General features: G+C 43.1%; 1 long non-coding RNA gene across 1 annotated transcript in view; it reads right to left on the bottom strand.

Moving 5' to 3' along the window:
* Positions 1 to 6681: 6681 nt before the first annotated feature.
* The window catches only part of LOC309528344, a 1081412-nt gene continuing 1060268 nt past the window's right edge, over positions 6682 to 27825 (bottom strand). Inside the window, exon 3 of the long non-coding RNA XR_014217689.1 lies at positions 6682 to 6746. This is a non-coding gene — a long non-coding RNA (uncharacterized lncRNA). The remainder of the gene's footprint in view (positions 6747 to 27825) is intronic.

The following is a 27825-nucleotide window of genomic DNA, read 5'->3' as shown; positions in this document are numbered from 1 at the left end:
GGGCAGCTGAGAGACAGACCCATGCCTATTTTCTGTTGGAATCCAAGGCTGTGGCTATGAGAGAATCAAGGCCTTCTTGCAGTGTTAATGTTGTGCAGCCCTCCGTCATAAAAAGGTAAAGGTAAAGGACCCCTGACAGTTAAGTCCAGTTGTGAACGACTCTGGGGTTGTGGCGCTCCATCATAGGCTCAGGTTATATATATGTGTATGTGTAAATAAACCAATAAAAACACAGCAGTTTTCGCTGCCCTCATCCCAAGGAAACTGACCCTTGGAAAGGTGCCTGGAACCCCTGGAATCTCACACCACTCAGATTCAAGTGGTTTGGAATGTGATCTATTCCCCTACCCTCTTGAATTGGGGTCATTTTGAAATGATAGGGCGATATCCAGTGTAGTGTAAGCTAATGTGAGGGGGCTGCAGTGGAGAAGAGAGAAAGGGAAATTCTGTTCTGTTTATTGATGGCAATGTTTGGATGTCCCTCATAATCATTATATCCAGCTATGACATTAGAAGACCTCAATAGTCAGTGGGTTGATAATGTCTCCAGTAATGGCGCAGGAGGGTTAGACTGGTTTTAATGATTATCCTTCCCATGAAGTTGTGGTAATTCTGTGAGCTGCGGATGGGCAAGGAAACAGCCTCACCAAACCATAATTCCCAGAAATTCTCAGTGGTGGCAGGGGTGGGATTAAGTGGTATAGCACAGATATAATGTGGGGCTGAAAAGGCCATGGTAGATGTGTTCCAAGTCCAAGAGTAAGAAACTGCTTGTTGGTTTTCTTTGAAGTCAGTGGATGTTTCATCTTTCAACTCAAAGCTGTGAGTGGGCTCAGGCTTCTTCTACGTCCTGAAGTATAAAACACTTGAAGCAGTTACAGATAGGTAGCCGTGTTGGTCTGCCATAGTCAAAATAAAAAAATTCCTTCCTGTAGCACCTTAAAGACCAACTAAGTTAGTTCTTGGTATAAGCTTTCGTGTGCATGCACACGAAAGCTTATGATGTGAACATTACAAATGATGCTTGCCCAGGAAATTTATTGGCAAATATAATTATGCACACGAAAGTTGTGTATCTGAAGAAGTGTGCATGCACACGAAAGCTTATACCAAGAACTAACTTAGTTGGTCTTTAAGGTGCTACAGGAAGGAATTTTTTTATTTTGACACTTGAAGTAGTTTGCTTGGATATATTATGAGTTTGTGGGTGCCAGGAGCCTTAATCCCTGGATATGACAAAGGCTAAAATATAAATCAAGCTAGCTTCCTGATGAGGTAATCACCTGGGCGATGGGCCATTATGAGAACAAAGGAAAAGGGCACCCCCTTCAATTCTTAGATAGTTAGAAGGACAAAGCCTGAGTTTTAAGGCAGAGTTTTGGGGTTCTGATGTGAACTTGAAGCAAAGCAGAGAGAGAAGGATTGAGGGAGCACCATGCCAGATCTCTGATTGAATCCAAGGCTGTGGCCATGGGAGAAGCAGAACCTTCTTGGGATGTTAATGCTGTGAACCTCTCCATTGTAGGCTCAGGTTTTATATGTGTGTAAATAAACCATATATCATAAAGACACCACAGTTTCTACTGTGGTGCATTCCCAAAAGGAATACAAACTCTGAGCGAATTCCTGGCATCTCACACAGCTCAGATATTGGATTGGTGTGCAACAATATTATACACTGTTTTGTTTAGCTCATCACACCCGAAGTGCTCTCATGACTGTATACTTTTAAAATCCCACAAACATCACCTGAGATGAAATATCATACAGTTTTATGGGAAAGGTGCACTAAAGGTCCACAATAGCCTATTTGAGGATTACGGCACTGGAGTTTGAGGCTGGTGATTTATAAGGCTCTATCGCATTTGAGCTCATAATTATATTTGCCAATAAATTTCCTGGGCAAGCATCATTTGTAATGTTCACATCATTTTATAACAAATGTTGTTGTAAATGGCACTTTCCTCCCCCTCCCTAAATGAGAGACTGGCTTGTCAGAATGATCTAAGATAACATAAAAATGAAAACCACCACCCCCCATAAAAAATTACCACTAAAATGATATACAATAAAAGTCATTTGGGCCTTTTCAGGGTCATGAGATGTAGGAAGTTCCGTGGTTTTTCATTCAAGTTATTGAAGGGAGGTAAACATTTCCTCTAAATATACATATATTTAAGAAAGTTGGGAGAGAAAATGAAGCATTTGCGAATTGCTTTGTACACTTCAAGATCTCTAATTACCTTTGAAATGTAATTCCAACCATGAAAAGTGGTTATATATTACACTCTGACTTTTTTTTAACCTATGAATTTGAAGCGGGATGTAATTGCATATTGTTTAAAGAACAATTGTTTCTAAATCGGGAGGACACTTATTCTCAGGGGCTTAAGGTGAGAATTTCTTCAAGCATTGCTGTATTTAAACTTAGTTGCTGAGCTGTTATAAAGGCCAAAAAGGCGAAGTCTAATAAAACAAAACAAACAAACAAAAACAGTACCGTAGATCACATGTTCAATTTGTGGCATCACTGATAAAAGGAGCTGCAAGTAGCAGTTCTGGACAATAAATTCATCCAAAACTCATTATGATCAGGCAGGTAAAAGTAACATTTCATAGATAACTTATGGAATTCATTGCCAGAGGATAAGGTGATGACAACAAACTTAGATGGTTTTTAGAAAATGATTGGACAACTTAATGGTGAATAGGTTTATCAACAGTTATGGCAGGTAACTGGAACCTCCCTGTCTGATGGCTGTCCACAGAAACAAAATACTCACAGTGGAACTGACTGGCTTGCAGAGGGGTTGTGTGGCTCAGTGGCTTGGATTGAGGCAGAGGGCTGCTTTACCTCATATTCTGAAGTTCTTGATGCCTTCTTGATTGATCACAATGGGTAATTAACCAATGCATATAACTTCTTCATATATTGGCAGAGTTGAATGAAATTTACAGACATAGCTGCTCCTTCTGTGATGATAAAAAAGGTAAAGGACCCCTGAGAGTTAAGTCCGGTCGCAAACGACTCTGGGGTTGCAGCGCTCATCTCACTTTACTGGCCGAGGGAGCTGACATTTGTCCACAGACAGTTTTTCCGGGTCATGTGGCCAGCATGACTAAGCCGCTTCTGGCAAAACCAGAGCAGCACACGGAAACGCTGTTTACCTTCCTGCCGGAGTGGTACCTATCTCCTTGCACGTTGATGTGCTTTCAGACTGCTAGGTTGGTAGGAGCTGGGACTGAGCAATAGGAGCTCACCTTGTCATGGGGATTCGAACCACTGACCTTATGATTGGCAAGCCCAAGAGGCTCAGTGGTTTAGGCCACAGCGCCACCCGTGTCCCTCTCTGTGATGATGAAGCCTGCCAAATGTCAGACAAACAATGCACCCCCCCAAAAAAAGATAAGGTTTTTAACTGACTTGCACAACAGCAGACTAAGTACAAAGTGCTGGTTTTGTTGTATAGAGCCCTATACAGCTTGGGAGCAGGAGATATCACCTCTTATATAGCCAATCAATAGCTGTGTTCTGCAGGTCTCCTGCACATACCATCTTATCAGGAGGTCTTTCCCACTGCATATAGGAATCAGGACTTTAAGGTTGGGGTGCTTACCCTTTGCAATTCCCTTCCCTTGACTATAAGACAGGTATCTATTCTCTTTTCAGCACCTACTGAAGACCTTCCTCTTTCAAGTAGCCTTTTAACTTGAGTTCTTTCCCAATGGTTTTTTTAAAAAAAATATTACAGAATCACAGAATTGTAGTGTTGGAAGGGACTATGAAAATAGTCCAACCCCTTGCAATACAGGAATCTTTCACCCAACATGGGGATTGAACCCTCGACCCTGAGATTCTCATGCTCTACCAACTAAACTATCACCAACTGAGCTATTGTTTTATCACTTGTTGTTTGCTGCCCTGAACTCCACCTGCTGTCTGCCTGACATTTTTCATTTATGGAGAACTTGAGGGAAGTTATGAAAATAACATCAAACTAGTGAAAACAAACCTTAGAAACTTTTCTGCAGCACCGAAGAGGTGTCAACACCTTGAAACTGGCCCACTTCACTTTTGACTGTCTCTGATCCAGTGTTAAAGTGAAGGCTTCACAAGATCACTAATTACCGTATTTTTCGCTCTATAGGATGCACTTTTCCCCCTCCAAAAATTAAGGGGAAATGTGTGTGTGTCCTATGGAGCGAATGCAGGCCCCTTGGCTTCAGCGATAGCAATGTGAAGCCTCCAATGCGCAGAGGGAGCACTCCCTCCATGCTCTGGAGGCTTCGCGTTGCTTTCGCTGAAGCCTGGAGAGCGAGAGGGGTCGGTGCGCACCAACCCCTCTTGCTCTCCAGGCTTCAGGGATAGCCGCCTGAAGCCTCTGGAGCACAGCAGGACCTTGCGCTGCACTCCGAAGGCTTCGGGTTCTTTTGCTGAAGCCGGGAGAGCAAGACTCTCCCGGCTTCAGCAGAGAGGGAGAGCTGCGCAGCGCCCCTTCAGCGAAGCGGGAGGAGAAATGGAAGGGGCTCCGTTTCTCCTGCCACTTCGCTGAAGGGGCGCTGAGCAGAGAGGGGGAGATTTTTTTCTTCTTCTTCTCCCTCTCTAAAACAAGGTGCATCCTATGGTCGGGTGCGTCCTATGGAGCGAAAAATACGGTACATCAAGAATGACACCCATTAGCCTGTGAAACACATGCAAACCAACATTCACAACAATAAAGAATGCGCTTATTGGGTGGGAATAGTACATTTTTCATAGAACAGCACTTTGGAGCCATTCAGTATCCTACCGACAAAAATGTAACCTCGAAGCGGGACAAACAGAGTTGCACAACAGTAAGGAGCCACTGGTCATTACTCCTTTTACTGCACAAATGATTGATTTAATGGATTTAATTAGGCACTTTGAAGTCCATTTCTACCTATAGGAGAGTTGGCCCATCATCTCTTTAATAAAGTTTGTTGACATTGCAGACTGATTTATTTTATTCGTACCAGGAAAAAATAATACCCCTTTTCTGAACCCACACAACATTCTCTTGTAATATTTTAGGAGCTTTGCACCCTAGTGATGTTAAGCCTGGTAATTATGTAATTGCACATCATTACACATTTTGGTGACATGATCACGCATGGGTTCCACTAATTGTGTAATTAGACCTAATTACAGCAATTGTGAAAATATATGGTAATGAGGTAGGGGGTGGGGTGGGGGAGCTTAAAAGGCAGGGGGGAAAGTGAAATCAAAACCAGATTCCATTAATTTGCATATGAATGCTTCAGAGAAAAAGATCATCTTGTACAAAAATAAAAGGTTTTCATTTGATCTTTGTTGCAGGGGTGGGCAGAAGGTAGATCTGGATCTACTGGGTGATTTAAAATTGAGTGGCAAAGATTTCTAACTCTCAATGAAATGTCTCCCTTATTGCCCTAAATAATTGTGCTGAAATGAAGAAATTGTGTAAAAGGAGTGTGGGCTCCTTCCAGTTCTGGTACTCAAATTCCTGGGCTCACAATTATTTATTGCTATGTATGTATGTTTTGCAGAAGGCTCTGGTTGGTGTATCTCAAGAGTTCCATTTTATTTTTATTTATTTGTTTTATAAAAAGCTCTCTCAAGTCTGCCTATCCCTCTTCTACAGCATGCTGTACTTACACTGAGTGCTTCCAACACCATCAGAGGTGCTATTTTTCTAGAAAAAGAGGTGCTGGAACTCATAATGAACACCTCTTCTTCTCTTATAATGGCAATGGCGCCCACCTGAGAGGTTCCAGAAGCGAGTTCTGACTGGAAGAAAGCCTTACCTGACCATCAGCATCTCAAACATTCTGTGTTTACTAACAGAGACCAAGAGGAAGATTTCAGGATTGTGATTTCAGGAGAGAGTGAGAGAAGGTTAGACATAATTTTGAACTTTTTATCTGACATCCCTCCTGGTTCGAATGTTATGAATCGCCTCTGACATGTGCCAATCGCTGCTCGTGTGAGTCCATCACCCATTGTATTAATGCTGGAGAAGCGTATTTAAGGAAGCTGTAGAGGGTGCGATGAGGAAGCATAAGTTCTAGATTGCAGATGTACAAGTGGTTGCCAAATTTGAATTTCAAAAATATTTCCAGTGGTTATAGTCAGGGAAGCCAGAACAAGGGCAGTGCCTGGTGGCTTATGGGCAGAATCATGACAGAGAGCACAACTTAGAGGAATCTAGCTAGGCAGGAGCAGATTTTAATTTGGAAAAACAGCAGCAAAAGCCAGGGCTAGATCTGTTGCGTCATGGGTGGAATGTGTCAGGATCTGGGTTTAATTAGCTTTCCAGACCGCAGTAAGTGCCAGCTCTAGGTTTGGGGGATTATTTGGCCCTTGGTGGGTCTTCCTCTCTGAGGAGTCCCATCAACTCATAGCAGCTCATTGCTTGCCCTTTCCTACTGGAGTCAAGCCGCACTACTGCACAGCCTGAGAGATACAGTGAGAGACCGACACTCATTTTCCTTGCTCCTGTCACTGCTTGTTCTTGTCACTTGCTCAGAAGGGGCAAGTGAACAAATGGTGGCGGCAGTGGGAGAAGAGAGTTCTGGAATGGGCTCCTACCAGGGTGTGGATCTTGACTCCAGCCCTGCAGTGCTGAACCCCTGGCATCGGCCCTACGAAGATTGGTTACCTAACAGAACACTCATGGGACGCGGGTGGCGCTGTGGGTTAAACCACAGAGCCTAGGACTTGCCAATCAGAAGGTCGGCGGTTCGAGCTCCCATTGCTCAGTCACAGCTCCTGCCAACCTAGCAGTTCGAAAGCACATCAAAGTGCAAGTAGATAAATAGGTACCGCTCCGGCAGGAAGGTAAACGGTGTTTCCGTGCGCTGCTGTGGTTTGTCAGAAGCGGCTTAGTCATGCTGGCCACATGACCTGGAAGCTGTACGCCGGCTCCCTTGGCCAATAAAACGAGACGAGCGCTGCAACCCCAGAGTCGGCCACGACTGGTCCTAATGGTCAGGGGTCCCTTTACCTTTACCTAACAGAACACTGGCTGGTAATTCTGCATGGAAGCTGCAGCTGAATCTCCCTCAACATACACATGGGAATAAACTGCTGATTCTTGCAGTTATTAGCACATCAGTCCTATGAAGGCAGCCCTGTATCAGGATGTTTTTAATGTTTTATGTTTTTATATGTGCTGGAAGCCACCCAGAGTAGCTGGGGAAACCCAGCCACATGTGTGGGGTATAAATATTATTATTATTATTTATTATTTAGAGACTGAAAAGGCTGTCTAAGACTCTGCATCACCACACTGTCATTTAGGATTGCCAGATATTGTCTATTATTAGAGGTGCTCCTTATTCTAAAATGCTACCAAAAGCTGAAATTTCACATTTTGAAGCTGTATATAGCCCCCCCCCAAAAAAAAACACACACGCAGTCTTTATGGGGGAATTCCATTGGATAGCTGGGGATTTTTTAAAAGCAGTACAATATGTCAGTATTCACTAGAATTATTTAGAGTTTACCCATTTCTCCCTGCCCCCCTCCTCAACTCCCATGTCATGTACAAAGGAGTTTTTTATTTGTACAGTGTTACTAAAGATAGCTAAGTAATAATCATGGTGCAGATAATCTTTTGTGGGAGCTGAGGGCCTGTTTCCCCCTTCAGCTTTATTCTGGCAGTCAGACATGTACTCTTACTGAGGTGAGAATGCCTTGGGTTTTGTTTTGTTTTAATCTAATTTTAATTGCATCTTCTGCTGGAGATCCAACCAAATAGGAGGTTTTAATTTCCTGGAGGAACACATCCCAGCTCTCCCAGCATATGGAAAATGTCTTCTGCCTGATTGTATCGGCTAGGAAATGAGAAGATTTAATTCCTCTGGTAGCAGCTTTCTCTCTCTCTCCTCTCATTAAGCTTAGTCAGGAAATCTAGCTGTGAATTCCTTGGCCCCCTCATTTGTCCACCCTAAGCAGGTGACATGGTAGAATCTACCAGCAAGGAAATTCAACCTTTTGCAGGGCCCATCATTAGTCTGCTTGGCGACGTTTTGCCCCGGATTCCATTTTGTGTGTGACTGAATGCGAGTGTGTGGCTCTTCCGTTTCATTAGAGCCGGAGGGAAGAATACGACAGGCCAAGAAGCTTCCGTAGTGTAAGCCCTGCGATAGCAATGTGGTTATACCAGGGATTAATTTAGCTCCCTGTATGCAGCCTCGCTCCCTGCTGTGTAGGAGTGGAAGTTCTTGGTGCCTTTATTTAGAAGCCGCAGTTTCCATTAAATTTAATCACTTCTCCCTGTGGCTGCAAATGGAAGGTGGCTCTGGTTACATTTAATTCTCTTCCTTGGCAGCTTGTGTGATGAACGTGGGGCTTCTAAACAAGGGTGTCTTCGAAATGGGAGCAGCTAATATGCACCAATGATGTCTAGGTGAAGCTGAAAGTGCGTTAGGCCGAAGCCAACTGCAACAAAAATATGAAGCTTATGTGTTTCATAAAAATAGACGGCTCTTTCCTCCTACACAACTATCGGAAGGGGAGATGTGGCCAGGGTGTAGAAAGACATCATGATCCCTTTCTTCTAATCTGAAGTGAGAAAACCCCCCACACCAACAAGGGAAGCGCAAATCAAGCAATTTAGGCTTCTCTCTGTTTCTTTTTCCAGTCTGAAGTTCAGTCCATTCCCACATTTCCGTATCATTTCGCAGTTTAACAAGCAAAAAAGCTCATCAGAATTCTGGTGCAAATTTCTTCAGTTGAGAAGGACATTTCCCCCTCCTTTCAACTCAGTACCTTCTAGACAAAGTGTCTGGTTCCTTCTCCAACACTCCTTTGCACCTCTGACACAGGGCGGATTGCGAAGGGTTGAAAGGAAGAGCACGGGACAGGTTTTGCTACCTTTCCCAAGCTCCAAATTTCCAACACTGTTGTCCAGATTTGGACATGTGGGTAGTGAAGCCAACCTGTCAATCATGTGGCATCAGAGTTATGTCATGTGATTGACCAATGGTTTGCAATGCCCACCTGTCAGAGTTGGCCCATGGAATGGAAGCTAGAAAGATTTCCCACCCCAAGTGTAATCAGTTAGTGGGGGTTTGGGGGTGCAAGGTCTAGGGGGTGGGTGGGGTTAATGAGGGATGGCTGGGGTTTTCTGAGGTTGGCAAGTAATTCAAGCCACATTACTTGGCTGGAGAACTGCATTGCAAAATTCGGGGAAATGTGAGTTTCTAAGGTTTGGTTCTCTTATAGTTTCAGAAAAGGCAAACTGAATTGAATTCTCCCCAACCCTAACACCAACCAAGTCTAGGTATATAGACACTGAGCTTTAATATGTGTGCATGTGCCCTTATTTATTAAATTCATATACCACCCTTCAGCCGAACATCTCAGGGTGTTCACAAGCATGTTTCAAAGTTAATGAATGTACATTGTGGAGAAATGGCAAAATTGTTCAAGTGTTCAAAATAATGCCTGAGAGCTTAAACTGCTGAACCCTCCCTAGTGTCCCCTTGTGTGCCAGACACCTCCCCATCTTACCCTTCCTAGAATATCTGAAGGGAGCTGAAAGTGAACACACAAATCTCCTTATCGGGAACCCTGATAAGAGAGGGTGGGCACATCCAATTGCCCTCTCCAGTTTAAGCTCTTGTGGGTTCTTTTGGGGTCTTGAATTGGGCTAATGTAGAGCCAGCCCGTTGCTGGTTGTGTGAAGGAATATATAAAACAAACTTGAGATATTTGGGGAATTTCCAAAAATAACTGAATAACAATGACCGTTTTATTCACATGCTGCCCATCTGACTCACAACAAAATATTAAAAAGACAATAAAACACAAAACATTAAAATTTCCCTATACAGGGCTGCCTTCAGATATCTTCTAAAAGTGAAATCGTTGTTTATTTCCTTGACAACTGATGGGAGGGCATTCCACAGGGCAGGTGCCACTACCAAGAAGGCCTTCTACCTGGTTCCCTGTAACTTTATTTCTTGCAATGAGTGAACCTACAGAAGGTTGTGGACTCTCCTTCCTTGGAGGCTTTTAAACAGAGGTTCAATATCCATTTATCATGGGTGCTTAAGTTGAGATCCCTGCATTGTAGAAGATTGGACTAGATTACCCTTGGGGTCTCTTCCAACTCTACAATTCTATAGAATCATATGATTCTATTATCTTGTTGTAGATGGAAGTTCTTTGAAATGGCAGACGGCAACTCAGTAGGATCTACTTGTAGCAAGCATTCTGGGCTGCAGTATGGAAGTGGAACCTTAATAAGAGATGCTGCATGGGACCAAGCATAGATTGCCTCAGCTGTTCTTGCCATGTTAAATTGACAGTGGAGCATTGTATTAAAAAGGGGGTGTACCTTTCCAGTGGACGCGGGTGGGTTAAACCACAGAGCCTAAGGCTTGCTGATCAGAAGGTCGGCGGTTCGAATCCCCGTGACGGGGTGAGCTCCCGTTCTTCGGTCCCAGCTCCTGCCCACCTAGCCATTCGAAAGCACGTCAAAGTGCAAGTAGATAAATAGGTACTGCTCTGGTGGGAAGGTAAACGGCATTTCCGTGCACTGCTCTGGTTTGCCAGAAGCAGCTTAGTCATGCTGGCCACATGACCCAGAAGCTGTCTGTGGACAAACGCCAGCTCCCTCGGCCTATAGAGCGAGATGAGCGTGCAACCCCAGAGTCGTCCGTGACTGGACCTATCTGTCAGGGGTACCTTTACCTTTACCTTACCTTTCCAGGAAACCCCCAAAATATTGTAGTGTATGAAATGTAAGCACTAAGATAATATTCAAAGTTAAAGAGCCAAACAGGGAGCCACTGTAGATAGCATTCACTGGATGAGAAAGTGACAGAGCCAGGAGTTGCAAAAGCCACATTTCATTGAGATTTTCCCCAAAATGTGGCCATGTAGCCTCAAAGGTTAGATGTTATACTCCGATCAGCTGACCTTTGAAGTGGGCATTAGCGTAAACCCCCCTTCCTTCCAGCTTTATTTGTTTACATTCTTGGGCCAGACACCTGAGGGATTTTATAATAGGGTTTTGCTTGCAAAGTAGCCAGTGGTAGTTGAATTATAGTTCTGCCGAGGCAGACAAAGTTGTGTAGCTCCAAACCGAATTTTCAGCCATAAATCATCATAAATATTCCAAGACCAGTACCCACTGGCTATAATACAAGGGCAACACTGTTATTTAATTTTTTTTTAAATGAGATGTTAAAAATGTGTTCTTTACTAGTAAGACATGTGGTTATTCTTTGCTATAGATTCTGCTCGAGCTGATTGGTTGACATTTTTCTGAATCTGAATCCATAAGATGTAATAGCTGAATCAGATTTCGAATTGGTGCTATAAAACTACAGACGCATTGTTTTGAAATATTTTGTAGTATGCAACTTCATAGCCAGAACACAAACAACAAAAAAATCTTGTGGTACTATAAAAGATGAACAAAATGGTTGCAGATTGAGATTCCTTTGGCAACTGTTTGCTTTATTAAATGCTTTGTAGGGCACTTCTAAATAATATAATATTTTTATTATTTGTACCCCGCTCATCAGACTAGGCTGCCCTAGCCACTGGGTGGTTTCCAACATATAAAAACATGGTAAAACGTTACATGTTAAAAAGCTTCAGATGTCTTTCAAAGGTTATATAGTTACTTATCTCCTTGACATCTGATGGGAGGGTGTTTCACAGGGTGGGCACCACTACCAAGAAGGCCCTCTGTCTAAACACCTAACCACTAGGTGTTTAGTGTGCAGTTACCATTTGTGAGTTGCACACATCTATGTGGCATTATAACCCAGTCATTGTTATCTTCTATTTTCCCTGTGGAACTTCTATATTTTCCGAGACTTTGAAAAGGCCAGCATCTATCAGTAGATAGATAGAGGAGCATGACCTCTACAAGTGTAGTTGAATTTAGCTCTGCTCTTCCAACTTTTTAAAAGGGCAGATTAGATATATCAAGAAAGTTAACCTACCATGGCTCTACACACCCTCATTATAACAATTGTGATAGCTGCCATTTTACGACACTGTTTTTTTCTTAAAATATTTTTGTCATTATTCCTTAAGCATCTTTAAGTTACAATTTGTTTGAATGGAAGAGAGGTATAAGACTACAACTGAAATATTTTATAATACATATAATCTCAATATGTTAGCTGTTTTTAATTCTGAATTTTAAGATCGCTATAGCCCACCCTGGGACTTGCTCGTGATGGGTGGGCAAGATATTTAATAATCATAATAATTATAAAAATATCACACTACAGTGATGTTTTATTCATTTTAAAAACTTTGCTGGTCACTGCCATTAAAAATGCTGTTAAAAAGCCCACAATGAGCAATGTTTTTTTAAAAAATAATAAAAATAATTATTCATATTATTTTAGCATAGTGTTAAATCACCATAATATAAAAAAATAGCGTTATGGTGATACAGCGATAGAATTCCTTTTCATTTTTTTTTTGTCTCCCCAAACTGTCTGTTGTAATAATTAAAAGACTGATTGTCCTCACCACTCCCACACAATAGGGGCCAGAAGTTGGAGAATTAGACAATAGCCCTTTAAGAAACAACTCATCAGAGTGGGTGGGGTTAACAGTGTGAGATAACTAGCCTTAAATAACCAACATACGGTATTTAAATCTAGTTAATGGATGAAGGGGTTAAAACCATAGAGTTAGATGTACTGCCAGGCTTAGCTCACCTTGGGAGGGATTGGGTAATCAAGCCTCTGTTTTCCCCAGTCTACCTGAGAAGCTCAACATGTGAGGTCTGAGCTGGTTGCTACAGTTCAGACCACATGAGTCTTACCAATCTCTCTTGAGTTCCTGTACTAACAATTTAAGAACTTTCACCACTGTAAATAAGTTCTTTTCCCCCCTCCTTCTTCTTTGGCAGTCATTCATAGCTTAGTGAGATTGTCTTCCATGAACACAGTCTTAAAAGTGAGTCCGCAAATGACTGTGGAGGCCAATTCTGGATCCACATGTCCTTCCACAGTGGGGACATAGATTCCAGGCAGGAGTTGATCATTGTGAGAGTTTGCTAAGCATGCCTTCCTCTTAGCATGTTTCTCCCTTCATCCTGAGTTCAAGCGTATTCAAAGTCCATGACACCTTTGGTAAAGGCTGTTCTCCAATTGGAGTGCTTGCAGGCTAGTGTTTCCCCAATTTATACTACATTTTTTTAAAGATTTGCCTTGAGAGAGTCTTTAAACCTCTTTTGTTGACCACCAGCATTTTGCTTTCCATTGCTAAGTTTGAAATAGAGTACTTGCTTTGGAAGACTATAATCAGGCATACAGAACGACTGAATCTGTATCTACCACCCATGTGCCAGTTTATGACTAGGGGCTTCCAGATTTCACGGTCCTGCCCCCATTATCATTTGTCGAACACCATGGGACGCTTTTAGGTTTGGGATGGGTTTTTGGAAGATGCCTGTGCGTGAATTTGTTTTATGTGTGTAGATCAGTGCACACTGACCAACACACAGTCTTTGCAGTAAAGCTCTGTTGCAATGGTATGAGTATCACGATGACCAGCCTTCATCTGCCTTCACAGCCGTTGTAACATACCACTTCTCCTGCCCACCTAGCAGTTCGAAAGCACGTCAAAGTGCAAGTAGATAAATAGGTGCCGCTCTGGCGGGAAGGTAAACTGCATTTCCGTGCGCTGCTCTGGTTCGCCAGAACTGACTTAGTCATGCTGCACCCTGGCTCCCTCGGCCAATAAAGCGAGATGAGACCACAACCCCAGAGTTGGCCACGACTGGACCCTAATGGTCCCTTTACCTTTAAACATACCACTTGTTATCTTCCACCTGTTTTGTTGTTGAGGACTTCTTGGATCATTATTTGTCTAGCTCCTCCCCATTGACCTTACCGCCTTGGGTGACCCTGCTGGGAGTACGAGACTCCCGATGGCTTCACTCACAAGGGTCATAGGAACACGCAAGCCCACTCACCACGACAAGGTGATGATCCAACAAGTGAGTGTAAATAAATACTGGGTGCTGGGTGCTCTTCATATGGAAGCATTTTTGAGACACCCTTATGATGGAAGTAATCAGAGCTGGGTAAAACCTTGGCAAGCACACCACAGGTTAAATTAGAAATTTAAGTTGCGTGCAGAAGGTCTCTGGTTCCATCCCCAGTGTCTCCAGGTAGGGCTGGAATATCCCCTGCCGGAAACCCTGGAGAGCTGCTGCCAGTCCGTGTAGACATTACTGAGCTAGATGGAGCATTGGTTTTGCTTTAATATAAAAGGGCATCTTATGTTTTTGTCCAATATCTTTGAGGGGTAGTGAAGAAATCGGGATACCTTGGATCATTTTTTCTGAACCAAGCCAAGGACTCAGAAACCCTTCTTGCCCATGCTGCCCAGAGTTCATAGTCCCCAGAGGCCCTACCCACCGGCCCCCTCTCCCAAACTCCTTTTTCTTCAATTGTTGATAGTGTGAGCAGCAGCAGGGACATCACCTGAATGTGTTGGGGTGCAAAAGCCAGCAGGAACTGTAGATCTCCCAAGGGCTGCTTCGTATATAAATCCCCCAACATTATGGTACTTTTTGGAGTGACTTCTGGTTATTCCTTTTTGCATGCAGAATAGTAACTCTGAGTCCACAAATGTGCTTCAGTGATTCCCCAACCCCTTTCTAACCAAGGGCTATAAGTGGTTTTTTTCTGAATAAAGGTAATCTCGGTGTAGAGGAAAAATGTATTTGTTTTTGAAGCATGGGCAAAAGAGTTTGTTTTCTCCAAGAGCCCAGGTTTGTAAGCCAAGTGTCTTGGGAAACCAGCTGTCCTGGGAGCCCAACAGCAGAGGCTTGGCTCTAGTAGATTATTTAGCACGTTTCTTAGAAGCATTGGCAATGTTGTATAGTTGGAGGGTTAAATACATGAACAGGAATATTTTTCTAAATTTAAGAGCGGGAAAATCCCAGCAGGTTTCTCAAACAGTGTTAATCTAGGCAGCACAAGGCTTCTTAATATACCCACATGGCTCCTCTTCCTTTAATTAAACTGGCTTGCAACGCACTTGGAAGAAGCAAATATTTGTATCCACGTGCACCTATTCTTTTGACACAATTCCTTAAAAAGGAAAGAAAAAAAGATTGCCAACACAGTTCCTTGTTACTGGCTTGCTTTGAAATGCCAGAATAAAATCTGATACTGTTTCTTGCATAGAAGAACACTTTACTCCTGGGTAGCTCTGTTGGAAAATAAGTGCACCGCTTCCAAATTAATGCATTATTTCGCAGGGGTATGCACACTCAGCTGTTGGCCAGCCCACACATACGACATAGCAGATCTCAGTAAACAGGCCTGCAAGTAAACAGGAATTTTCTTCTGTCGGAACAACTCATATTTCATTTAATTTTATAGCTAGCAAATAAATACATGCTGTCTCTTCCAATACCCAGGAGGAAATTAAAAAGGAGACCTTATAAATATAGATCCATAAATAAAATGCATTGTAACTCTAGTGCAGATGTGGTGAACCTTTCCCTCCTGGCCTCCATTGAGGGCTGATTTCTCTCTGTTTGGGGCTGCCTACCAGCGGTGGGGGAGACTTAAGCCAGTGGAGAGTGAAGGCATTGCAAAAAAGGTGGATGTAGGTAGGGCACCCCCCCCCCCGCTCTCTCCTTGCCATTCCCATTCACCCTTTCTTGCTTCTCTTGCGAGCCTCATAAAACCAGACCAAGGAAGACATTGAATTAAGCTGAAGGCCACATGTGTCCCTGGCGCTGTAGGCTGCCAACCCCTGCTCTAGCATTGCGTTCTAATGTGCACAAGAAGTAGAATGAAGGGAAGGGATAGGTTGATTAAACGGGGGGCGGATTTCCAATGAATCCATTAAGTTCTATGGGGCAAAGTTAATGGCCAACTGCAGAACCTGTTCCCTGTTTTAAATAATAAATGTGGTACCCTGTTTATGACATTAAGGTAGCATAGCAGTTTTGCACAACCACCCAAGACACTGTGATCACCCAGAGCAGGGGCCAGATTTAGAGCTATCCCCAAGGTAATCACACCTCTTTATTTTCTCCGTTTAGAAGTGTCTTCATTGCAATGGAGAGCTGTATTTTAGGACACCAGGAGAAACTCAGCTTTGTTAGATTAAAAAAGACAAGACTTCCATGAAACATGATTTCTACATGTAACTCACCTTATCCCTGCTATCAAAAAAAGATAGACCAGCACAACTGTTTAAAGTAAATGTTATGCTTTGGATGATTGGATGATTGTGTGTGTGTGTGTGTGTGTGTGTGTGTGTGTGTAGTTAAAATCCCAGATCCTGTCAGAATGCAGTCAAAAATCCACAACTCTGCCCTCATCTGACAACTACAGAAATATGATTAATTACTGGCTGAGAAAGTTATTCCCGGATTAAATTGACATTTGTTCATTCCCACCTCTTTCTTTCTTTTTTTAATAAATTCAGATTTCTGGATGATTAATAAACTTAGAGCCAGGTAATTAAATAATGTTTTACCATTCACAGAGCTGCTGCAAACAGTTCAAAAGTACTCAAAAATAAGTGCAAAGTACTTTTTTAAGCATCCTTTCCGAAAGCAGTGTTAGCCAGTTCTTATTTATAAACCAGACTTTGGCCCTAAAATTTTATTTGCGTCATAAGGGGAAATGATTTCTTGGGGTGTTTATGTGTTTGAGAGGTCAGGCTCATGACAGACAAAAGCATGAATGGGCCATAAACAGGGTATTGCAGCAGTTACTGGACATCTAATAGTCTTGTGTCCCTAACCTATCAGAACAACCAGTGTTAAATTAAGGTGATTCTTTTTTCACACTCCTAGACCTCAAGACATTAAACTGACCGCTTCTTCCTTCATGCTCAAAACTCCTACTTTTACATTATTTGGAAAGGGATCTAAAATCCCATCACTGTTGAAGGAACTGGAAAAGAAAAGGTGGGACAGTGTAATTTGCCCAGTCCTCAGGTTGCATTTCTGTACTCTTGGAAAAGTGAAGCAGGACAGATGTAACAAACTCTTCCCCTCCTCCCAACCATTCCATCTTTTGACAGTGAAAAACAGTGAGGTGTGATGACCTTCCTCTGGTACTTGGCAGGAGCAGAGATGAAGTACCTGCTGGAAATTACACAAATTAGGGATGTTAATGTAGCATGTCTGAGTTTTGTAATTAGAGTATCTGGTTGCATTTAAGGGTCTTGCATATATACGACAACCTTGCTGACTGTATTTGGACGGAATGTGTGTTTGGAAAAGTTTTTCAGAAATCATTCCCTACATTAATTTGTGTTAGGGGGTCACTCATGCCACAGTATGACACATTTCTGATCCAGCAATGTGCTTTCCCATTCATTCCAACGGAAAGAAGCAGTTTTCAATTGCATTGTTGAAGGAGAGAAAGAGGCAGAGCACGTGTGCGGAAAGCAGAACATTCCAGGTTGAATTCTTTCTCTGGTCAGAAAGGGCAAAGGAGCAAGAGATGGGAAGATCTTTGCTTGACACTTTAGAGAGCTGCTGCCAAGGAGTACTGGGGCTAGATCTACAAATATTCTGATCCGGGGAATGTGGGGAAACCCAGTCAAATGGGAGGGGTATAAATAATAAAGTTGTTGTTGTTGTAGTAGTAGTAGTAGTAGTAGTAATAATAATAATAATAATAATAATAATAATAATAATAATAATAATAAAAATAATAATAATTTATACTCTGCCCATCTGGCTGGGTTTCCCAGCCACTCTGAGCGGCTTCCATGTTAAAAACACAATACAACATTAAATACAGCATTTTGTTGTTGTTGTTATCTGGAAGAAAGCGTCTTCATATGCGTTCCATTCCCCAATATTATTTATCTGTCTTCTCCTGGTGAGCTTTCTGCAGTAGCAATGTGTACACATCTGGAAGCAGCTAGTTAATTAAAGGTACACTGAATGGTTTCCATGGTTATGCTTTCAATGGTTAAGATAACTTTCTAGATGCTAAAGGATTTTGATTAGGATTAATTGAATCACCAGTTAACTATACAGTGGACCCTCGGGTTATGTACCGCTTTGGATACATAATCTTCAGGTTCTGAAAGCGGCAAACCTGGAAGGTGTATTCTTCCAGGTTTTGCCACTTCCACATGCACAGAAGCGCTCTATCGCGTGGCACATATGCGCAGAAGCGGTGCCTCTGGTTACGGATATTTTGGTGTGTGCACAGACCCCCGAAATTAATTAAATTCGTAACCAGAGGGTCCATTGTATTATTACATTTGTAATGACACAGTGCCCTCCCTGCAACTTTGTTTTAAACTCACCCCTCCCTATGTCTCTCTGTGTTTATGAGGAATTGCTAAATTGTGGCCCTCTAGATGTTGTTGGACTAAAATTCCTATTATCCTGTTGGCCATATGGGTAGAGACTGATCAGAGCTGAGCTCCATCAGAATCTAAAGAACGACAGGTTAGCTACCCCATATGTGTGTCTGCACAGACACCAGTTTATTTCTTCATTTGGTCAAAAATACTTCAATGCAGAAATACTATTGAGCTGCAGTTCTAGGCAGCACACGAACCTGAGAGAAAACACTACTGAACTGAGTGCAGCTTGTTTTGGAGTAACTGTGCATAAGATTGGGCTGTGTGCCAGGTTTTTATTTGTGATATTATTGGCCAAATGCAACCGGGGGGCTCTTGAGAAGAAAGAAGTTGCTATACGGCCATAGTCCCTCTTTGTGGTTCCTTCTCTCTCTCTCTCTCTCTCTCTCTCTCTCTCTCACACACACACACACACACACACACACACACACACACACTGCTATTTATGCAAAATTTATATAGGAAATTGTTGTAATTGGTAATTGCAGTACAGTTTTGAGTTCTCTCACTATTAACTTGTTTCTGCTTGTATCCTCTTCAGTTAACTGCAGTCTTGGGTTTGAAAGCCCCAGAAGCTGAAAAGTGTTATTAGCATGTATTGTCCCCTTTTTTCAAATTAAAAAAGGTGAATAAACTTCACTACACAGCTGGAAACATCACTAATTAGATACAGAATCAGTAATGGCCGCTAATGGCCACTAATGGTCATCACTCATAGGATTGTGAAAGATGCCAACCAGAACACATATCTGTGTCAGATTTCCCCCCCCCCCCTCATATCAAATACCCATTTATGTAAAGAGATTTTGGAGGACCATCGGATTGATAGCTCTCTATATCAGTGGGAGGAGTGATTCTTAGGAAGGGTGTTATGGTTTGAAGAAACCCCCCATTTAAGGTTTGGGAGTTACGTATCAATTGAATTGAAGACAGATAAGGTTTTAGGGAAAACTTAGACATGACATTAACATATCTGAACATCAGACTTCTGCCTGATGTAATTAAAATTTGAAGGATAATAATATATTTCCAATAATATAATACTAACAAAATTACAGCAACAATGGGTACAGTGGTTCAAGGAGGCATTGTTCAAACTTCAAGTAGAGAATATATGCACCAGATTTAACAATGATCCTGGGGAGAGAGGAAATTGAGGGGTGTTTTTATCTTTCCTGTCCTGCTTGAAAAATGGGTGCAGGATTTGATGGGTGCAAGGATTGCACTGCAAGAATAAGTTATTTTCTCTTGTAGGATTATCAAGATCAAGTATATAAATCTTAGTCATTAAACTTTTAATTATCTGAGGAAGAAGAAACCATGTAAAAAAATCTTCCCTGTTTGCACCTGCAGTTATTTTTTGGGTGTGGGAATGGATTCTTTGCTTTGGGCAGATAAATGTGTTATACAAACAGACCACATCATTTTAAACTAAAAAACAACCACAACTCACAGCAGAACAGAGTGAAGAACAGGTGCCCAGGTGTCATGGGTCATTAACATTAATCTTCAGTGCATTATGAAGCATGTGGCAAAGTTGGATGAGTTCATTCACCAGTAACAGTAATTATGGCTCATTATGTCAGCATGAGAAAATAGTCACAAAGTACTGAACAGCCGTAGCTTCACGGATTCTATATATACCACCTGGATCCAAGCTTAGCTTTTGCTGTTAATAGTTGTGTAATCATATGATGGTTGTCATGGAAGGTTTAGAGGACACATTGGTTAGGAAATGGGAAAAGAACTAGGATTGCCTTTCTCAAACAAGAGCAGAACAGCAAAAAACTCCCATCTCCCTCCAGATACAACCTAAGTCTTTTTGGGGGTGTTATTTCCTCCCCTTGGGAGCAAGGAGCAGGGCTGAATTGAGTAGCCTCGCCCCTGATGGCGCATGCCCCTCCCCTGGAGTCTGTGCATGCTGTACACTGTGAATGCCTGTGTGGAGGCGACATTTGTGCATATCTGTAGGTGTGAAGGATTCTCCACTATCTGGAACACTTACTAGATTCTAGATTCCAGGAATGACATTGAGGGTGCAGCTATACATGTGTTCAAGCTGTATGTGCAGATGTCGGGAAAGGAGTGTATTGAAGTGATGGCATGAGACAGGAGTTGGTAATGCAGGTGAGCTGTGCAGAAGCACGCTGGCAAGCATGCTCCAAGCAAGCTGCTGGCTAGCTCTGCCGAGGCTCCTTTTATTAGCTGAAGTCAACAATTGGAAACAGTAGTGAGACCACCCTGAACTTAATGTGTTTTCATCTACGCACATTTCCAGCGTTAGCAAATACAGGTGTCAGCAGATGCTTCCCTCGAATGTTTCCCCTGATACTTGATTACGTCTGTGTTCCCTGCCATGCTCCAGCCAAGCTGTATGTCTAGCAAACAAATTGTGAAAGGATAAAAGGTCAGGGGGAAAACCCTATATTCAAGCCAAGAAGGCAAAAGGTCAGGGAAAGCAGATGCAACACTCCTTGATATACTGTTGCATGGAGCGTTACCTCTTCCGTGTATGACATTGAGGGCAAGGCTACTCAGCATGTACCCACTTCTTGATAAACCACATAATGGCACTATAGCTACACAGTGGTTCCTGCAGCAGTAAGACAATGGCAAGGTGAAAATGAACATTGATGTTTCTCACACTTGCATGCTGTACAAACTTTCAGTCTGCCTGGTAGAACCATTATAGATTTGATATAAAATATAGATTTTCTTCTGTAGATTTCATTAGAAATCTACAGAGGGTCTGTTCTGAAGTAATGACTTTGTTTAATAAACTATGGTTTATTTGGCTGAGAATGAGCAACGGGCCTGCCTGTGTGATAGCAATGGCACTTCTAGCCTAATTACTTTAAATAATACTTTTCATTTACATCTGAATTGGATGGCTCCACCATGGCCAGGCTGATCAGAAATGATTGGTAGTCTCATGCACTCTCACACCACTGTGGCTGCATAAAGTTGTGGCCAGCATGGGGGAGAGAGACCAGCAGCAGAGAGGGTACCATTGGACCTCTTCCATGATATCCACACTTCCGTGTTTTAGCGCTGAATCAGAGCAAACAGCACCTGGGTTTTCATTGGATTGCTATTTATTCCAATTTATCACTAAAGAGTGGGTTTTCCATGGGAAAGCAGTGAGACAAAGGCAAAACCACTTGAACTCATGCCTAGATTTCTAGGCAGAGGACAAGTGGAAGTGTGAATGAGCCTTCATGTTCAAAAGCTTTCCAGGTACTTTTCCTTTCCTTCTTTCACCCCTCACCTTTTCCTCCGAGACAATTACATCCCATTTCTTCAACAGAATACCAAACATTGGTTCAGCAGCAACAAAAACACGCTTCTACTGTTTCAACTTTTTCCGCTGTTGTGTATTTCTCTTAATTTCATCTGTCTTGCACTTCAGTTTCTTTTGTTTGGCAGGTGCAATGTTGTACAGTGTGCTGGGACCAGTCTTCCTTGAGATGAATTTCAACCCCCGGGGTTTTCCTGACATTATTTCTCCCCTGAACCTTTCATTTTAAAACAGGATCTGACCACAGAACAGCAAAACTGTGTAGAACCCTAATTGCAAAAAGGTGACTCATGTTTTCCTGACTTCCTCAAAGCTAGTTGGAATTATATGTTTAAAACATGCCTACATTTTTATGAACAAACTGGATAGAGGAACACAAAAAGATGCTTTATAGCAAGTCAGACTTTTCGTCCATCTAGCTCAGTATTTTCCAAGGAGCTCTCTACCATTTCTAACAAGAATCTGTCTATCCAGAGATGCTGGGGATTTAACCTGAGACCTTCCGCATGTAATCCACATGTTCTGCCACTGAGCTACAGGCCTTTATCTCCTTTGATAAGATTTTTGGTGGTCTGCATTTCTGAGCAGGTGACCGCTACCGTAACTTTGAGCATATGGAGTTCCACCTCTTTGTTCCAGCCTAGTGTTGGTTTGTTGCTCTTGGACCTAGGTTGTTGAGGTTCACCATGTCACCAAGCCAGGAGCTGCTCTGATGCCCTGGCTGCTACCATTCCCCTTTGCTTCATGCCTTGTGCAGCCAGGTTTTTGAGGATATGGGGGCAACTGTGTAATAATAAGTGCTTTCCCCAGCCATTGTTGATTCCTCATGTTCTCCACACCTGTTCTCAGGTGATCAGGTACCCCCTGCTTCAGCTTGTCATGGTGTATATCAAGCAATTTCATCCCTCAGAGGTTCAGACAGTAGTGAGGCTTGGAGGTCACCAAGCAGTGATGGTGTAGTAGTTAAGAGCGGTAGTCTTGTAATCTGGTGAACCGGGTTCGTGTCTCCGCTCCTCCACATGCAGCTGCTGGGTAACCTTGGGCCAGTCACACATCTTTGAAGTCTCTTAGCCCCACTCGCCTCACAGAGTGTTTGTTGTGGGGGAGGAAGGGAAAGGAGAATGTTAGCCGCTTTGAGACTCCTTAAAGGGAGTGAAAGGTGGGATATCAAATCCAAACTCTTCTTCTTCATTATAACAGTCAGTTACCTGCCTCACAACTACATCTACCTTGTATCGGATGCTAACTATACAAAGGTAGAGAATAGGCATTTCTCTCGACCATGGCTAATTGGCTGTCGGAAAGTAACGAGGAGTCCTAATGAACAAGGATTCAGCTATCAATTGTCTTAATTATCTGAGTGCAAACTGTGGCTGGAGGGTGGTTTTGTTGTGGGGGCGAGTTCTTTTGTGTTTCTCCATCACCACCAATATCACCCCACTGTTTCCAGGATTGCCCTTCAATAAGATGCTCTTTGTCCATGTTTGGACACCAAGGGGGCTGTATTGTCTGACACTGAAAAAATCAATTGTGTGTACACCATGTATGTTTAGATTAGTTGTTCCATATGGTTGTCATGGCTACGCTTCCAAGGTATTGATTCATCCATTGGGGTCTCAGAGCTGGGTAGTGCTTGTATTGAGGCAGGAAGGAACCCTTTGTCCTGAAAAGCCAAGTGTGCATTTTTCCACAAGCCGCCTGTATATGAGCTCCTTTTCTTTCTCAAGTGCTTGTTCTTAAAGCCAGCCTGTCTTGTTACCATTCTTGAGTCCTTTATATATGAAAAACCCATTCCTTCATTATTATTTTTATTGTACCACGTTGATGTGTTCAGGTAAGAATGTATTGTTGTTGGAACAGAACACATTCCATACACACTAATATGAAAATGCCCTGGAAGAGTGGGTTAGAAAATCTGTTCTGTTTGTGTGTTTGGCCATAAGTGTTAGAAAATGTCATACAACCTTATATGAAATTTAGAAGTGGAAATATGGAAGGGAAACGTTCAGGTTGGATCAGTATGAATAGTATAAGTGAAATAACACAACCTCTGTTGGAAACAGCCCTTTCACATAAACAAAGCAGAACAAACCAGTCTCTCTCTCTCTCTCTCTATATATATATACATATATGGTCAGACTAACAAAGTCTGTTGTCTATACTGACTGGAAGTGGCTTTCCGAGTTTTTTAGGCAGGGGTCTTTTCCTTCGTCTCTGAAACCTGGAGGTGTCAGGATTTGCATGGAGGTGTCAGGATTAAACCTGCAGTCTTCTGCATAGACTGCATTAGTTTTCTCGACCATTAAACTAAGATTCCTCTCTTAATAACCAGAGTCTTGTGGTGAGGTAGTCAGACTTGGACTGGAGGTCACCCAGAAAGAAGGGACAGCTATTATTATTTAAATATAGACCCCACCCTTCCTCCCAAAGGACCCTGGAGCAATTATTCCAGTTACACAAGAGATTATGCAACTTTTTCTGTGAGCGGAAGCATAAAGGTTGACCTACAGCCAGTGGCCACATCTCCGCACCCCCATCCCTCTGCCAGTGCCTATAGCCTGCCATTTCCCCCCTCATGCACTGTCCCTGCAAGACTCTCAGGGACTCTGTACAAAACAAAAGGCTGCTACCACAGGTCCATCTTTTTAGCGGCATATGATTCATATCTATCCATGTAGGCTTCTGATAAGATACTTGTTTAACATTTCTGTGTAGGATTTGATCAGTTTCATGACGTTTCTTGCCTGGGGAAAGCATGGGATATGTAAATACAAGTATTTAAGTGTGAAATAGTTCTGGGCCATCTTGGCATCTATTGCCAAGGAATTTAGAATGTTAGGAATAAATTATTATTATTATTATTATTATTATTATTATTATTATTATTATTGTTATCATTGTTATCATTGTTATTATTATTAATACCCCACCCATCTGCCTGGGTTTCCCCAGCCACTCTGGGCCGCTTCCAAAAAACCCGCTAAAATACAATAACCTATTAAACATTAAAAGCTTCCCTAAACAGGGCTGCCTTCAGATGTCTTCTAAAAGTCTGGTAGTTATTATTCTCTTTGACATCTGGTGGGAGGGCGTTCCACAGGACGGGCGCCACTACCAAGAAGGCCCTCTGCCTGGTTCCCTGTAACTTGGCTTCTCGCAGCGAGGGATCCGCCAGAAGGCCCTCAGTGCTGGGCCTCAGTGTCTGGGCAGAACGATGGAGGTGGAGACGCTCCTTCAGGTAAGGACAGGGAAAAGGACAGTTGTGGTGCCAGTCACAGCAGAGGGGAGTTAAGCCTGATGGAAGGAAAAGAAGGAATGGGTGCCTAGTGAATGAGAAGAAAGCATTGCGAATTTGCAGAGTACGTATATCTGGTGTTCGGAGGCTGTGATCAAGTGCTGGGGGAGGATAACGACAGAACATAAAAGCAATGGGGGAAGGAACTGCTGTAAGGTGCGCGAGGTGCGATGCCAGCCATGGGAGAAGCATGAGAACATCATCCCACAGCAAAAAAAAATGGCATCATATAGGATTCAACTGGGGGAAATGACTGCAGTGTTGGTTCACCGTTTAAGAAAGGATACAGCCTTGTTAGGGTATTATCGGTATATGCTAGAGAGAAGTCATCCTCACTTACAATAAAAGTTGTTCGACAAAGGTGCCTCTGTATGCTTCTTTCCCAGAATGCAAACTTGGAGTGTGGCCTTCTATCTGTGACATAAACCATACAATGTTTATGCAAGGAACTTAACACGTCTAATCACTTCCAAAGGGGCATTTGCAGCCCTATTTGTATCATGTGTGGCTAGCTGCTGCCCACTTTTTTAACCACTCCAAGAGGTCATTGCCTCTTTAAAGGAAAAAATTAAAATTAAAATAAAGGAAGCCCTTGCTCACCTCACCTCATTAGTAATTAAAAACAACAACTTAATTTTGTACAGATTTGAGACTAGCTTTGACTGATCCATCCATTCCATGGGGATTCCATCAATCTACTGTGCAAACTGCCTAAATGAGTGTATATGAGTGTGTGGGGGGTATGTGATTGTGATTCCCTAAATCAGATCCACTCTTCCAGAATTGTTGTTGTTGTTGTTGTTGTGGTGGTGGTGTGTATATATATATATATAGAGAGAGAGAGAGAATCATCAATAAAATAGAACCTTCTCCTGCTTCTAAAATAAAATGAAAGAATAAGTTTCATTACTGACAATGCCCCTTCCGATCGTCAGGAGGAGGGGGGGTTGCGGGTTCACGACCCAACCCACTCTCGCCCTCGCGAGGCTGGGGCCAGCCTCGCGAGGAGGTAGGGGATTCCCTCAATTTCCATACTCGGTTGCCCAGCCAATCGGCTGGCGGCAGGGGCGGGCCTTCATAAGGCCACTTAAGGTCGGGGCAGCCCTGGGCTTGCCCCTTTTCATCCCTGGAAGCGACGCGGTTTGGATCATCCCGAGGCTCGTCGTCCTCCCCCTTTCAGGCTTCAGCCGCGCTACAGCTGCTCAATTGCCGCTCATCAGCTGGGACACAGGGCGCCGGGATACCGCGCCGACAACCACGCAGCAGCTACCCAGCTACCATCAGCAGTGCAGCAGCTGCTAGGCAGCCCCTCTTCCGCCGAAAGGCCGCGCATCAGCTGGCCTCCCGGGCCTCTAATCACCGCGTCGGCAGCAACGCCGCGGGTTCCCAGCTGCCGCCAGCAATCCAGTAACTGTTGAGCGGCTGCGCTTTAGCCGAGCGTCGGCCGCTGAGTTGAAGCGCCGGCAGCGGTGCCGCGGTCTCCCAGGCGGCCGCCCAACAGCTGACTCCGCAACATCGGATCGGAGCGACTTCCCCCGCCGGGTCTCCAGGGCTTGAGCAGTCTCCAGGACGAGCTGCCCCACGGAAGCGCATCGTCTGCATCACCCCCACGGGCCACCGACACGCTGCTGGTGCTGCACCGCCTCGCTGTACCATCCAGGGACGGATCATCTTAGTGAGCTGCTGCAGCGCTCACTGAAGGTCGCATAGGGGAACGGGTGGCTATTAGCGAACGTGGTGGGGGGTGGCGGCGTCAGAAACCCGGGGGCTGTGTCTTTTGCGGGTGCGCGGGGGTCTTTGCTCCAACTGCCGCGGATTGCAGCGTCCCGGTTACCTAGACAATAGCCGCCATCTTGGGTGTACCACGTGGCTTCAGCCGCGGCCATTTTGGAGGTGGCATTTGCTTCTGTTGCTGCGAGCTCTTTTGCTGGCCAGAACTGGCAGATTGATCTTAGGCTCATTGGCGGGTCCTGCATTGTGGAGCCTAGGGATTAATGGTTGATTTGCTTGTGTCTCATTGATTTTAATTAAATTGAATTATTGCGGGTTTAAGGCTAGTGCTCCTGGCCGCCCTTGACATATTATAAGTATTCGGTAGTGGCTTAAACTTCTTTGTGTTAATTTGTAGTTTGGTAATCTTGCACAGGGTACGCAGGAGGTAATTGGTTGCCTATAAGGCTTATAAGGCTGTTACAACTTGTCAAATTAATTGTGTGTGTGAATAGATAAATACAGTATATTCCTGCTGGTTTCCCCCCAGGCCGGCCTCGCCTGGTTGGTTAGTTTACTTTGCCATAGGAACGCCTGCGTTTCTGCATTGTAAGTTGGCTATCGCCCCGGGCGGACTCATTCGTCACCATAGAAACTATATCTCACCAGGCAGCAGGACAATTGTAAGGTTAACGATCAGTAATTAAGGGCCACTGTTCCTAGGTGTACTTGGAGGCTTTTCTGGCAGCTTAATCTCACTGTGCCTTCCCAGTTCTCCAGCCAACTATAGCAGTTTAGATTGGCAAGGCTTTATCTCCAGTCACTGTAGTACAGATATAATAAGCAATCACGTATATACACACACACACATATATATATACACACAAGTAGATAAACAAATAGAAATAATAAATAGTACATTCATACATAAATAATAAATAAATAACCAAAATAAATAAATAAATAAAAAAATAAATAAATAAATAAATAAATAAATAAATAAAATAGAAGTTAGGAAACAGGGGGGATAGAAATAACAAAACAAACAAATAAATAAATAAATAAATAAATACATTAAAAAAAAAAAAAAACCACAATAAATAAATAGACACTCGATTTATTTTCCGACTTGATTCGCGCCCACCCCCAAAGCGCTGCTTGCAACTCAATCAT

Source organism: Podarcis vaucheri (assembly GCF_965113315.1).
Source record: "Podarcis vaucheri genome assembly, chromosome: 3".
In the NCBI taxonomy this organism is placed as follows: Eukaryota; Metazoa; Chordata; class Lepidosauria; order Squamata; family Lacertidae; genus Podarcis; species Podarcis vaucheri.
Note: the sequence above shows the minus strand (reverse complement) of the source record. Positions and strands in the feature narration are given on the sequence as shown.